Genomic DNA, 15,999 nt, shown 5'->3' on the forward strand with positions numbered 1-15,999 from the left:
TTTTTGTACCCCCTCTCCTTGAATCTGCTTTGCGTCTCAGCCATATTTCTGTTGAAATCTGATTGTTTTTTTTTTCAAGGGAAGTGGGTGACAACTGTCAGCCCTCAACAAACTGTTACGATCAGTAGGTTTCCTGTAAAGATCAGTGTATAGAACATTATCTTCACACAAGATCAGAAAATCTAGGAAACTGATTATTTATGATGTGTATCAGATTGCATAGTAAATCTCAGATGCTCAGGACAGGAGTTAAGAAAAGCATGGAATGCCTGGAGCTGTTTTGCATCACCCCTCCATAGAGCAAAAATATCATCAATATACTGTTTCCAAATAATAATGTTAGGCTAGAAAACATTTTTGAGAGGATTGAAAATGGACTGTTTCTCCATGTAACCCACATACAAATGAGCATAGTTGGGAGCCATGGTGGATCCCATAGCAGTACCCTTCGTCTGAATAAAGAAATAATTTAGAAACATGAAGTAGTTGTGTGTGAGTACTATTTCAGCCAATGTTATAATGGATGCACTGGAAGGTAGTTCATTAGGGTCACGTTGCAGAATAAAATGTTCCATAGCTTCAAAAACGCCCTCGTGTGGAATATTTGTGCATAACGACTCAACATCAAAAGCAACTAACAAAGTATTCTCAGGGAGGATCAAGAGATTCAATAATAGAGATCATACTGCTGGTGTCCTTTAAGGGCTGACGTATCGGATTGTAAATCAAGCAAAGCTTGTTTTTCATCCTTAGGTAAATTATGGAAAGATATGTTTGTTCTTAAGGAGATGAACAATATCATTTTTCAACGAGTCTACAATATGTCTCAATAGAGTGATTGCGATTGGCTGGAGTAATAAAATAACTTACTTCTAAATGGAGTCGGAGTATGTGCAGGTGAGCAACCTACATTATCAGTAGAAATATCACGATTAGGGGAGCTAAAGTATTCCCTTAAACGGATGTTTTTTTTTTTTAAAACTACCTTAACATCAAAATCGTTGCACTGAGTTGTAGGCACAAAATATAACCCTTTATTAAGCAAGGAGACATGGGCAGGGCTCAATAGCTTGCTTGATAAATTAAAGGGACCGCCTCTGGTAGTCGTTTCTTCTTACCCCGTCTGGTGCGGCATCTCGTCTGTGCGCGTGCCCGCGGACACCTGGTTAGTACATTATTATTAGGTTAAAAGGTTATTATTAAATTATTATTAGATATTAGGTTATTCAAGTATTGCATTTGAACTCCTAGAGCGTGCGGCTCACATTTAATTTTTCAAAGCTTGAAAGTTACCGTGTCAAACAGGAAATTCAATTAAAGCATTTTTTTTTTAACAACAAAATATCAGTATTTTGACATTTTGGTTATAAAATTTAGGTCAAGTTATTATTCTGTCGTCCTAACCCATAACTACAGTTGAAGTCAGAAGTTTACATACAGTTTAGCCAAACTTAGTTTTTCACAATACCTGATATTTAATCTGAGTAAAACTTCCCTGTCATAGGTCAGTTAAGAAAACCACTATTTTAAGAATGTGAAATGTCAGAATAATTGTAGAGAATTATTTCTTTCAGCTTTTATTTCTTTCATCACATTCCCAGTGGGTCAGCAGTTTACATACACTCAATTAGTATTTGGAAGCATTGCCTGGGTCAAATGTTTCGGGTAGCCTTCCACAAGCTTCCCACAATAAGTTGGGTGAATTTTGGCCCATTCCTCTCAACAGAGCTGGTGTAACTGAGTCAGGTTTGTCTTGAGATGTTGTTTCAATATATCCACATAATTTTCCTGCCTCGTGATAGCATCTATTTTGTGAAGTGCACCAGTCCCTCCTGCAGCAATGCACCCCCACAACATGATGCTGCCACCCCTGTGCTTCACGGTTGGGATGGTGTTCTTCGGCTTGCAAGTCTCCCACTTTTTAACGGCGGTTTTGGAGCAGTGGCTTCTTCTTTGCTGAGCGTCCTTTCAGGTTATGTCGAAATAGGGCTCGTTATAATGTGGATATAGATACTTTTGTACTTGTTTCCTCCAGCATCTTCACAAGGTCCTTTGCTGTTGTTCTGGTATTGATTTGCACCTTTCGCAACAAAGTATGTTCATCTCTAGGAGACAGAACGTGTCTCCTTCCTGAGCGGTATGACGGTTGCATCGTCCCATGGTTTTTATACTTGCGTACTATTGTTTGTACAGATTAAAGTTTTATCCGAGTTCTTGGCTGATTTCTTTTGATTTTCCCATGATGTCAAGCAAAGAGGCACTGAGTTTGAAGGTAGGCCTTGAAATACATCCACAGGTACACCTATTGACTCAAACTTTGTCAATTAGCCTATCAGAAGCTTCTAAAGCCATGACATCCTTTTCTGGAATTTTCCATGCTTTTTAAAGGCACAGCCAGCTTAGTGTATGTAAACTTCTGACCCACTGGAATTGTAATAGTTCATTATAAGTGAAAAAATGTGTCTGTAAACAATTGTTGAAAAAATTACTTGTGTCAAGAACAAAGTATATGTCTTAACCGACTTGCCAAAACTATATGTTTGTTAACAAGAAATTTGTGGAGTGGTTAAAAAAGTAATTGTAATGACTCCAACCTAAGTGTATGTAAACTTCCGACTTCAACTGTATATGGTGGGGGGGGGGGGGGGGGTGTTGGCCAAGGTATGTCACTCCTAATGCAAAAATATTTATTGAACTCAAACTTTGCATATACTATGTCAAATATTCACTTAAAAGCAAATTGCAACATGCTAATGTAAAATCATTCGGTTCTAAGATTTTGGTCAAGTGTTTCTTATCATCTGCCTGTTTCTTGACTGCGTGCTGCAGTCGGTGGATTTAAGTGCCTGTATGTGTACGTGCGCAAGACTACTCCCTCCATTAATATTCTGCATTGTTTGAGATCAGAGAAATAACTTTTGGATTGATTGCATGCTGCTTTCTTGAACTCTTCTCCACTTTGGACCCCTTATCTTGGTTGATCTTGAATAGGCACCTGCGTTGGATGAAATCACATAAATAATGTCATTCTATACTTGTGTGGCCGCCATTCTTAATCACTAGCAGCGGTCCTCTACCCCTTCAGATACAATCATTTGATTTGTTGACTAACAAAAATGAACCTGTAAAAATCAATTTATTGAGTTGAAAGGGGCTACATGTAGGATGTTTGCAATGTGATATTAGAACATGTATATGATACAGTTAAAGTAAGTTAAAGTATCACCGCCTGGTATGGCAACTGCACCGCCCTCAACCGTAAGGCTCTCCAGAGGGTAGTGAGGTCTGCACAACGCATCACCGGGGGCAAACTACCTGCCCTCCAGGACACCTACACCACCCGATGTCACAGGAAGGCCATAAAGATCATCAAGGACATCAACCACCCGAGCCACTGCCTGTTCACCCCGCTATCATCCAGAAGGCGAGGTCAGTACAGGTGCATCAAAGCTGGGACCGAGAGACTGAAAAACAGCTTCTATCTCAAGGCCATCAGACTGTTAAACAGCCACCACTAACACTGAGTGGCTGCTGCCAACACACTGACACTGACTCAACTCCAGCCACTTTAATAAATGGGAATTGATGGGAAATGATGTAAATATATCACTAGCCACTTTAAACAATGCTACCTTATATAAATGTTACTTACCCTACATTATTCATCTCATACGCATACGTATATACTGTACTCTATATCATCGACGGTATCCTTATGTAATACATGTATCACTAGCCACTTTATACTATACTATGCCACTTTGTTTACATACTCATCTCATTTGTACATACTGTACCCGATACCATCTACTGTATCTTGCCTATGCTGCTCTGTACCATCACTCATTCATATATCCTTATGTACATATTCTTTATCCCCTTACACTGTGTACAAGACAGTAGTTTTGGAATTGTTAGTTAGATTACTTGTTATTACTGCATTGTCGGAACTAGAAGCACAAGCATTTCGCTACACTCGCATTAACATCTGCTAACCATGTGTATGTGACAAATAAAATTTGATTTGATTTGATTTGATTTGATTTGATTTGGAACGGTAATGTTTCACAATGTATTTTCACCAGAAAGTATATTGGGTGCATAGAAAGTGTATCCTAAAATGTTACACTTCTATTTGCCAAAAAGGGACTGGTGTGGTTCTGAAATTGAAAGTTGTAGTTAACAGTAAGGCATCATGGATGACAACACCAGACTAAAGTTGGTTATAATGTGTGCAAAGAAAATAATGTCTATTGCAATAGGTGTGCAATGTAATGTTACTTGCCACTTTCCCAAGTGCTACAAACAAATCCTGGAAGAATTATAAAGTCAGTCACTTCAAATTAAATTGTAGTGGGCAATAAGGGATGAATTCATACTTCTGCAGGAACTCCAATGTTGCTGCCAGGTCAGAGGCGTAATTTATGTTAAAGCATTAATACAAACATCATTACCAGGGCATCGTTGCGGGTAGGAATGCCATATAGGACGATCTGGTCCACAGAAGCGGTGAAGTTTTCAGCAGTCAGAGGATAACTCCTTATGGTAATAACAGGCAAGGGGTGAAATGTTTTACCACAATGTTTTTGGGGGGGCCCCCAGGGAGTAGGGCTAAGCCAGGTAAGAGACCTGCGCCAACTTCCTGTGCTTACCGGGGGGCTAGAGAGACCGGGCAGGCACCGTGTTATGCTGTGGTGCGCACGGTGTCTCCAGTGCGGATGCATAGCCCGGTGCGGTACATACAAGCTCCGCGTATCGGCCGGGCTAGAGTAAGCATCGAGCCAAGTGTCATGAAGCCGGCTCTACGCATCTGGTCTCCAGTGCGTCTCCTTGGGCCGGCTTACATGGCACCAGCTTTGCGCTCGGTGTCCCCGGTTCGCCTGCATAGCCCAGTGCGGGCTATTCCACCTCGCCGCACTGGCAGGGCGACCAGGAGCATTCAACCAGGTAAGGTTGGGCAGACTCGGTGCTCAAGAGCTCCAGTGCGCCTGCACGGTCCGGTCTATCCAGTACCACCTCCACGCACCAGCCCTCCGGTGGCAGCTCCCCGCACCAGGCTTCCTGTGCGTGTTCTCGGCCCAGTACCACCAGCACCACGCACCAGGCCTTCAGTGCGCTCCGCCTGTCCAGCGCTGCCAGAGCCTTCCTCCTCTCCAGCGCTGCCGGAGTCTCCCGCCTGTCCAGCCCTGCCAGAGCCTTCCTCCTCTCCAGCACTGCCGGAGTCTCCCGCCTGTCCAGCGCAGTCAGAGCCTTCCTCCTCTACATTGCTGCCGGAGTCTCCCGCCTGTTCAGCGCTGCCAGTCTGCAAGGAGCAGCCAGAGCTGCCAGTCTGCAAGGAGCTGCCAGAGCTGCCAGTCTGGAAGGAGCTGCCAGTCTGCAAGGAGCTGCCAGTCTGCAAGGAGCTGCCAGTCTGCAAGGTGCTACCAGTCTGCAAGGAGCTGCCAGAGCTGCCAGTCTGCAAGGAGTTGCCAGAGCTGCCAGTCTGCAAGGAGCTGCCAGAGCCGCCAGTCTGCAAGGAGCCGCCAGAGCCGCCAGTCTGCAAGGAGCCGCCAGAGCCGGCAGTCTGCAAGGAGCCGCCAGAGCCGCCAGTCTGCAAGGAGCCGCCAGAGCCGCCAGTCTGCAAGGAGCCGCCAGAGCCACCAGTCTGCAAGGAGCCGCCAGAGCCGCCAGTCTGCATGGAGCCGCCAGAGCCGCCAGTCTGCATGGAGCTGCCAGAGCCGCCAGTCTGCATGGAGCAGCCAGAGCTACCCCTCAGTCCCGAGCTACCCCTCAGTCCCGAGCTGCCCCTCAGTCCAGTGGGGCCCTTGGTGAGGGTTACTAGGCCATGGTCAGCGGCGAGGGTTGCCAATCTAAGGATGCGATGCATGCGGACTAAGACTTTGTTGGAGTGGGGTCCACGTCCCGCGCCGGAGCCGCCACTGTGGACAGACGCCCACCTGGACCCTCCCCTATGGGTTTAGGTGTGCGGCCGGGAGTCCGCACCTTGGGGGGGGGGGGGGTTCTGTCACGCCCTGGTCTTAGTATTTTGTGTTTTCTTTATTATTTTGGTTAGGCCAGGGGTTTATTATGTGGTGTGTTTTGTCTTGGGGATTTTGTAGGTATTGGGATTGTGGTATAGTGGGGTTATCTAGAATAGTCTATGGCTGTCTGGAGTGGTTCTCAATCAGAGGCAGGTGTTTATCGTTGTCTCTGATTGGGAACCATATTTAGGCAGCCATATTATTTGAGTGTTTCGTGGGTGATTGTTCCTGTCTCTGTGTTTGTTTGCACCAGATAGGGCTGTTTAGGTTTTCGCGTTACGTTTATTGTTTGTATTGTTCGTGTTTATCTTTTATTAAACATGAATCGAAATAACCACGCTGCATTTTGGTCCCCCTCTCTTTCATCGGAAGAAAACCTTAACAATACGAAATAATAAATATAAAAAATATTAGTTTTATTTTTAACACACTTACATATAATGATTACTTTTAATACTATTCAGTGTACTAAAATAAAACTTATGTGGTTCCAAAATTATACACTTTAGGAAAACCACTGATTTCGCTTGGGTATGTAAAGTGAAAATGCAGAAAATGTCTTACAACAAACAACGATGCATGGTGTGCTTGGCAGCTTTGCACATTCACTTTCCATTGGAAGGCAAGTTTCATCAACGTTGAGGAACATATTGTTCTCTTCTTCATTGAAGAAGTCAAGTAACAGCAAAACAGACCCAGGTAGGTTGGCTTCTGGCTTCTGTTTGACAGTTTCTATATCTGACAGTGTCTTGGCAATCTTGCTCCTCCACTCACGAGGGAGAGATTTGAAGTGGCACACAATTCTCACACATTTGGTCGCCATGGCTTTTTCATGCTCTTCATTGAGATCAACACCAGTAAGTTCTCTAAAGTGAGTCTTGATGCCGGGGGTCTTGTGTAGATATGGACATTCTCTGGCAATGTCACAGCTCTCCATACCACAAATTATGTATTTCCTCTGGGAGTAGAAGGTTGCTGCCATTTTCTTTTCAATACTCTTGTTGTCTTTGCTTCTGTTTTTGTACATCTTCTTCAGTTCTTCTTGTGTATGTTTCCGTGTTTCTCTAGTTTCATTGGCTGGTAGCCGTCCTGGTCGCCAGTTGATACAGCCGTAAGAATCCAAGCATATCCTCTTGGATTGTGGATCCTCAGACTCACTTGACTGTCTTCTTAGGGAAAGGGGGGTGTTCCCTCGCTTCAAGTTATCAACTCGGCTCTGCAGCTGCTTAGTGAGGGAGACGTGTCCACTACCAACAATTTCACCTCCGATAACATCTTGGAATGGCTTAGGATAAGTCAGCACCATCTTTCTGGCTACTTCACTCAAATGCTTCTTTCCTGGCATTGGACAAACAGTTAGGATTTCATCAACAATCACATCTCTCCATTCCAGTTGGGCGCTCCTTGTTCTCCAGCTTTATTGTAACCTCAGATGGCATTAGCTTCCACGGAATTACAAAACTGAAGTGCCAGTTATTGTCCAGTGCTGTCCATCTACTGGGGCATGCGCTTGAACTTGAGCCTGTGCTTTCAGTGTTGTATCTACCACCTGTGAAAGTGCACAAGAAACACATTTGGGGTTCTCTTGACTCTTGCCCTGACACCACATACATCATCATCATTGATCATTGAGTTTCTAATCCAAACTTACCTCCCATTGTAACATATGCATCCTGCTATCAATGATGTGCTTGTTAAATAATATGATTATTATGACATAAAACATTTGATAAAGCCATAAAACTACATTTGACACGATGAATAGGAGGGCTACACTAGGCTTAATCAGAGTCTGAGAAACTGAGCATAGATGAGACCGTTCTAATGTCTGTGTAGATTGAAATCATTGGTAGTATAACTCGAAAAGCTTTCCAAAAGTTATGATTTGAACAATTTGAATTAGACAAATATTACCTGACTTGACACCCACCTTGACAATATTTTATTGTAAATCATATTGTCATACATAGAGCCCATTTAAGTTTTGGATGTATATGCACTTTTTAAACAGTAAATGTATAGCCCGTTTAGCAGTTTCTTATGTACTTATGGATAGCAAAGGAACAATCCTCACTGCGGGGTGTTTGGGGGCTACCAGACACACTTCTGGGTGTTGGATCATTCCTTTCAGTACTATCCTTTTCACCTTGGATAGAAATATGAGGTTGGGAATCAGGCTGTGTATCATGTTCTAATTTTCTCACCATGCTTAACATGGTCAGCTTCCTTGTTTCTACTGGCTTCAGGACATGAAGACTTGCCTCCTGAACATACTTCATGTCTTCCAGCTCTTCCACACCCGAATGTCTTAAGAGAATCAAACACTGACTGATGTCCACTTGAGTTTGACAGCACAGATCATATAAATTATGCAAGAGCACTGTCTTGATCATCCATGTCTACTAAAGAAAAAAAGCAAAGACTACCGTTCAATACAAATTGTTCACATTGTCTCTATTCACATGGTCTCTATTGTCTTTTTGTCCAAACTCGTGTTATTTGAACTGTCACTTCCACCACTTGATTTCCTATTCAGCATCTGCTATGCTATGTTTCCGTGAAATGACTAGTTCTGTAGAAAGCATACGCAGGTAATGGGTAGTGATGCAAACATAGTTCTGCATTAAGACACATCATGCCCTCAATAGCACTTTGAACTTCACACTGTCCAAATTCTGGTGAATAAGATGAGCTATGACGTGTAGCAAGAAAGTAGACACGCTTGTTCTCCTTTATCAACAGAAGCTCTATCTGCCCGAATTCTGATGACACACCATTACAAAGACATAGAAAGAGGCCCTATCTGTAAAAGGTGCCCTTCAAATGTATCTCAGTGGACATCACAATATCCGGTCCCCTAAGCAAGCTTGCCTCAACTGTATTGCGTACAGCAAGGAACATTTTACTTGCAAAGCAAGAGCAAAGAAGGAACTTGAGTTCAGATAGGTTTGCAGAAATTAGTGATTATTGGCAAGCGTTTGACAAACATTTTTGAAATGTTGTACTCTCCGAACAAATCTTTTGAAATATGAGTGTTTACTTTCAAAACAAATTGTCCACAGCCTTATAAGTGGGACAAACTTTAGCATCAAAGCAGGATAGTGGATCAGATCGTGGTGCTTTGGTTTCAGTTTGAGAGAAGGAAACAGCTCTTTTCTTGTCCGTAGATACTTGAGCAAAGTAACTTGAGCCACAGAAATGGAGGGGGCACAGATTAATTCCACAAGTTCTTTAAGTAGAATTGTTTGTTGCCATACACAATCTTCTGTATCAGTAATCTTTTTGCCTATTATCACAGGGAGGAGCCTCAAAAAAGACTAATTTTCTGTAACCTGGCCACCTAGTTTATTTCCCTTTTCACCAACTTCTGAGGGTGTGGAATTCGCATCAGATCCTTGGTAGCTAAGCTGCCTGATCCTGCGGTTAAGCTCTAAGTACGTAAATAATTTATTTATTTTAACAAAGTACATGATTTAAATGGCTAGGTCATATGCCACTATCCCCTCAAACAAAACATGGCCAATGCATGGTGGGAGGCCTGACTGTAAGACATGAAACTGCTTGAGGGAATGAAATGCAGAGTCAAATTTGAACTCTCTGGATTCTGTCTCATTACCAACTTGTATTGCTTTCACTGCATCGTTGTAATTTTGAACTATTCTGGCAGCAGCAGGGTCATCAAAATCAAACAGTTTACCTCTAGTTGCAAGGCAGTACTGACAGCAGTAGTTGGAAGTACTAACATTTCCTGTGAATCCTCCTATGTTGTGAGACCTCAAATGATCCCCAGTAATGCAAAAGACTGCTGCCTTTAGTGCATGTCCAGATACCTCCAACCCAATTTGTTTCTAAATCTCTGAGATCTGACAGCATTGTTGAAAAAAGCTTGTCATGGCCAAAGTATTTAAAGTCTCTGTCATTACACAATAACATGAGCTGTGAAGTATCAATACTGGAGCAATAAAATGGATCAAAGTTTGCAAGCATAAAGTAGACCCCCAGAATCTTATGTTTCTTCTTTGATGATCCAAGATTGTTAACAACAGCAAAAGCATCTTGATACAATACAAGCTTTAGAGTTACACCGGAGTCCATAAATACTACATTAAACAAGAACACAGATCCATCACAAACATCATGTATCACATGTGCAGAAGTACATGTGTAGTGTCCTTTACTGGCTTTGTACATTCCTGCCAAACAACTGGATCCTTGAGCATAGCTTTCAATGTAGGGATATACTGAGCATATCGTTCCTTTCGGTTTTTATCTGTACCTACATTAAACTTATAGCTTGAGGATGCACATAGGAAAAGTTCCTCTGGAAATACTGCCTTCTCATGTATTCTGTTGATAAAGGATGCATGCAAATTGGTGTCCTCTAAGGTCTTAAAACACCTTCAATTTCTGACTGTCAAGTTAGTATTAGACTGAAGGGCAACCTTGAGTTGACTGATGACTAAGTCCATTAAGACTTTAAATCTCATCAACAATCATTTGTATCGTTGAGGAGGGAAATAGATACTTGGCCTGTAACTTCATGTAAAGCATACAAATAGTTTTTATACATAGACTTTTCATAACAGCTGGGTTGAGTATATCCTCTGACCCTTCATCAATAAGATCTACACCGAACAGACTTTCAGCATCATCATGAGAACTCACTGAATGAGCCGAATAATTGGACACATGCGCAGCTGTAGCATACCAAATGCTTCCTTGAAATGTGGGAGGTAAAAAGAGGATCTTAATGTAAAGGCCACATTCTCTGAATGGGAGTTCGGCCTTTTCGAAAGAAGATCCTTCAGATCAAGGCATTGTTTCTGACAATGACGATTTTCACATGTAAACGGCCCTTGCAACGTGTCACATTGTGATAGAGCATATAGAGCAGACTCTCTATGATTACGCATATTACTTTTAAAAGCATTATATTTTGTAAACTGAGATTTGCAGCCAACCATGCAGCATATATATTGGCCATTTGTTTCATGTCAGTGTAATGACAGATGATCCACATAACCTCGTAACGTTTGAACAGTGAGGCCACAGGAACAACATACTAATTCTTTGGAAAGACCTGACATGTTCCCAATTTCTCTACATTTAACTTACTTCTAACAACAAAGAAAAAAAATAGCTTGTAGATTTTAATCTAGTTTCCAATTAACTACTGAAGTGTATCTTTCTGATTTGTTTGATTACAATGACCATGGATTTCAAAAGGGGACAACAGCAAGTATTTATTTGTACTTCCATGCTAAGCTACTCAGTTTGATAAACTAAGCTAACTATGAATATTACTTCAGTTTGAGGATTGCAGGGAATTTCCTCAATTTCAATTCAAGTAACTGTTGAAGGAGAAAGAGAGAGAAAACATATGTTATCAGGTGGGATTGGCTTACAGCAAACTACCTGGCTAGCAAGTTTGCAAGATTAGCGTGCGCTAGCTAGCAAGTTAGCACACCAGCTAGGTTATGAAATGCAGCTAGCAATCTAGCTAAATAGCTGAATGTCAATACTTCAAAATTCAGAATTAATAAAACTTTAAATGTCAACATGTGTTATGTTAGGGTTGCGTCAATTTTAATCTGGTATCAGGATAAATATGACATTGAGTCACCGATTGTATACTATGTATTTTTTTTAGCTAAGCAATAAGTGGTAAATGCAATTTTTGTATATACGGGCTCTCTGTCCCACCTCGCAGGGCAAAACAGAGAACTGACTTGTTCTTGACAAAGATATTATAAATATACTCTAACAGAAATAGTTCCTGCTTCCGAGCCGGCCTGTCAGAGTAGAGACTGGGCGTGGTTTAGACTCACCCAGCCTATCGTTGATTGTTGGCGTAGAGCTGGTCCCGGCCCCCGGGCGCTCCAGTTGATAGATGTAACTGTTGCTGTGAAGGATATCTATGCGCTCATGCTCGATACCGTTATCTCGCACCTGGCTCCTGTTATCAAACAAAAGACTGTTTGTTCTCGCAACACTACGTTCTGAATGTGCCTCTGAATGTGCCCTGTCTTCATGTTATTCTGTATTTTTCCATCATGAGAAAGGCCCATGGCCCTGAAACTGTTAACAATGTTTCAAGTCAGCTATGTTGCAAAACACATACATACATCCACACAAGCCAACAGCAGATAATATTCAATCACATCAACAACAGTCACCCACGAAGCATCCTTACCCATCGCTCCACTACTTCAAGGTCTCAGACGTCACCGATTGAAACGCTATTTAGCGCGCACCACCGCTAACTAAGCTAGCCGTATCACATCCGTTACACTACTTTAACTCAATTATTATTATTATTATTTCTTTTTTACATTGTTAATAAACTGATATGTGAAACGTATTAATGCCAAAATAACAAGTAAAACAGGCATCAACAAAAAAAGTGAATCAAATGTTTACTTTTTTGTTGTTGTGGTTAAACAGGTGGGGTACGCCGGAAAACCGGTCGCCACTGGGTGGTTCCAATATCAAAAGCTCTCGGATAGAGGATAAATTAATCTGAGCAAATTCTACATCACCACAAATAGGATGCATTTCGCTGTCACAAATCACATATGAAACTGGAAACTTCCAAGCGCAGTTGTGGTGTCATTAGGACGCGTTGGCACAGCAACAGCTGTGGTTGAGTTAAGTGAGAAAAAGAAAAAAATATATATATTGTGTGCTCTCGATGAACACAGCGCATGCGCGTGGGAGATCACGCGATTGGAGGTTCGCGACAACCTGGTGCAGTTCAAGAAATTCCTCGACAGCAGAGTCAAGCCATGAGGAAGAAAAGGTCTGTTGGAGAACCACATAATCATCATTGGAGACATTTGACATTTTTTCTGAGCCCGGCTAATAGATTGACAGCTGATATATTTACTGACTGAATTATTTATTTATAAACATTAGTTGACTGACATTTATATGTGATGACTATGTATTTAAACCTTTATAACAAAATCAAATAATTTTCTCTCATAATTTTTATGAATTCATTTATATATTCAGTCATACATCCTTTCATTCTTTCATGCATTCATTTGTTTATAGACTGACTTTTTTAAAGGAGCAGTCTGCTGTTCAAACAACATTAAAGCGGTCACTGAACCATTATTTTTCCAAATAGCTGAGGATTGGAGTTGGGGAAAAGCAACCACTGTCACAGAGCTAAGGACGAAAGGAATGTCCATCTATGAGATTAAATATATGGGCAAGTTTTAACTACATTTGGATCTATACAGTGTTTTTTTGTTTGTTTACATGGTTTCAAACAATGGCATAAACTTTTCTTATTTTGGGTTCTGATGAGTTAAGACAGTAGTTGAACTAAACTCATGAGGATTTTAAAATGGATTAAACTACGATAATGTTATCACAACACATTGGTTTATTCTTGCAGGCCTGCTAGTCTCTCCGAACGACGAAATATTCATGCTAGCCTTGAAATGGTTGAGTATCTGCCTGACTCTGTTCTGTTCTGCTTATACACAGCAGCATCCGATCTGAGCAGGTGGACGCAGTTCATGCGCTAGTGCGCTATTTTTGCACCTGTCCGCTATTTGGTGTGTACAATTTGATGCTCAATATTTCTCATTATTAAACCTACATTTATTTTATTTTATTATAGGACGTTTTATGTAACCAAAGGTGGTGTACCCTCGTTCTGCCCCTGAACATGCAGTTAACCCACTGTTCCTAGGCCGTCATTGAAAATAAGAATTTGTTCTTAACTGACTTGCCTAGTTAAATAAAGGTTATAAAAAAATAAAATAAAGAAGCTTTTGGAGTATATGGCCCAATTATTTAACAGCCTGACTCATGTCACATGGAATAAAGAAACACGTATCCTGTTCAAAAACAGATGACCTAGTTAAGATAAAAGAAATTGGAGGGATGCGTAAGTATGATCCCTCATGTTGTAGCCTAAGTTAAATTTGGGGGGCAGACAATAATCTCTGACAGTGGTTACTTTTCTCGAACCCCATCCCTCATCTATTTACCAGAATAGTGGTTGAGTGGTCTTTAATTTGTGATTTAATCGAAGCGATATTTTTTTTTAAATATTTTCAGTACTTCCTTTAAGACGGAACAAATTCCCTCACCACCATTTAATATTGTCTTCAGGTCGGGTGTGGTATTGGGGCATCCTCTGGAGATGGAGGGTCAGTGACTTCATGCAAAAGGTCTCTGAAAATGTATTTCAACAAGCTGAACACTACCTTGAAGCAGAACGTGGACATCAAATGCACTCGAAAATAGGCTAAATTAATCAGAGGAAAAGTTCTAGATCACCACAAATTGGATGAATTTCGCTGAAACTTGGAACTTCCAAGTGCGGTTTCTGTGTTTCGTCAGATGTTTTGGCGCAGCACCTGTTGTGGTTGAGTTGACTGAAAAAATGCATGTCTTATATGCGCTCCAGGAACACAGCGCATGCGCATGTGAGACACGGTGGTCAAGCTGTGACGAAGTCGACTGCAGAGTCAAGCGGTGAGGAAGAAGCGGTCTGATGGACAACCTCATAACCATCATTGGAGACATGTGACTTGAGGCTGGCTAATAGATAGATGGATGATATTTTTACTGACTGACTGATTTGTTTATATGTGAAGGCTTTGTATTTATTTATTATAACACTATTAAATGACATAATACATGCATCTATTATCATTTTTTTTTAAATTAATGTATATATTCAGTCATCCATTTGTTCATCAATTCAGTCTTTCATGCATTCATTTGTTTATAGGCAACCTACAGTTAAATTAAACACCATAGTGGTCACTCAACCACAATTCTGGTAAATAGATGAGGGATGGGGTTCGAGAAAAGTAACCGCTGTCAGAGAGCTATTGATTCAACTACATTTTTAAGCTATACAGTGTTTGTTTAGATGTATATTGTTTCAAACAATGTCATAAAAAAGTACATTTTGGGATTCTGTTGAGGTAAGACAGGTGAATTGAGCTCATGAGGCCTTTACAAGTTATATATTCTTCAAGAGTCAATAGGTAGCCTGCGTATCATTCATTTAAAAGTCCAAAATTGGATGTAGAAATCGCAGAAATTGCCCCTTTAACTAAGCATATTCAAGACGATGAAATGTAGTATTTTTAGGAATTAGGATTTAGGTATTGCTCTACTAAGCCTACGATAATGTAATCACAACACATTAGCACATTGGTTTATTTAGTCTCTCGTAAGTAATAAATAATCAAATGTTAATGTTAGCCTGATTATTCAGATACAGACGTTATAAAATGGTTGAAGATGCTAACAGTACGAGATCAATATTAAATAATCATCTCTCACTCCCTCTGTCACATACACACGCACGCACAGAGAGAGAAACAAACAAGCAAATAGCAGTTTTGTGAAGTACAAACATTGTAGTAGGCCTTCCCTTAGTCCAAAAAAATGCTATTAGTTAAATAATGGTGTTTACAAAGACATAGAGGTCTATTGCATTCATTGTAAAGTTAAGGGGACGATACTCTCTCTCTCTCTCTCTCTCTCTCTCTCTCTCTCTCTCTCTCTATGTCTTTCTTAGCAACGGTTGAGCCTATGACTTAATTTTTTTAACCTACTTAGGACAATGTTCCTCCTATGGAGGAAAACTCTAAACATGATGAGAGGGAAGTGGAGCACACGAAAAGAGAAGTCCGGTCTTGCGGTTCACGAGGCAAAACTTTCCCAAATTCATTCATTTCAACTATTAATTTAGCGAGACACCCTTTCACTTTGTGTACATCCTTTAAATCCTCACTATTTAAGTTAACCCGCAGATATGGGATCAGACATCAGAACACAAACCACATTCTGACTGGAGGAAATTTGCAATATACTGGCAACAGGTAAGTCAACAACATGCTATCATTTGATCACTGCTTCAGGCTTCAAATAATTAATTATTTTCAGGATTATATTCAACTAACAATGACCATCTGTTGCAGATCATCTAACTACCATAAGA

The sequence above is a fragment of the Oncorhynchus clarkii genome, chromosome 13 (assembly GCF_045791955.1).
Source record: "Oncorhynchus clarkii lewisi isolate Uvic-CL-2024 chromosome 13, UVic_Ocla_1.0, whole genome shotgun sequence".
In the NCBI taxonomy this organism is placed as follows: domain Eukaryota; kingdom Metazoa; phylum Chordata; class Actinopteri; order Salmoniformes; family Salmonidae; genus Oncorhynchus; species Oncorhynchus clarkii.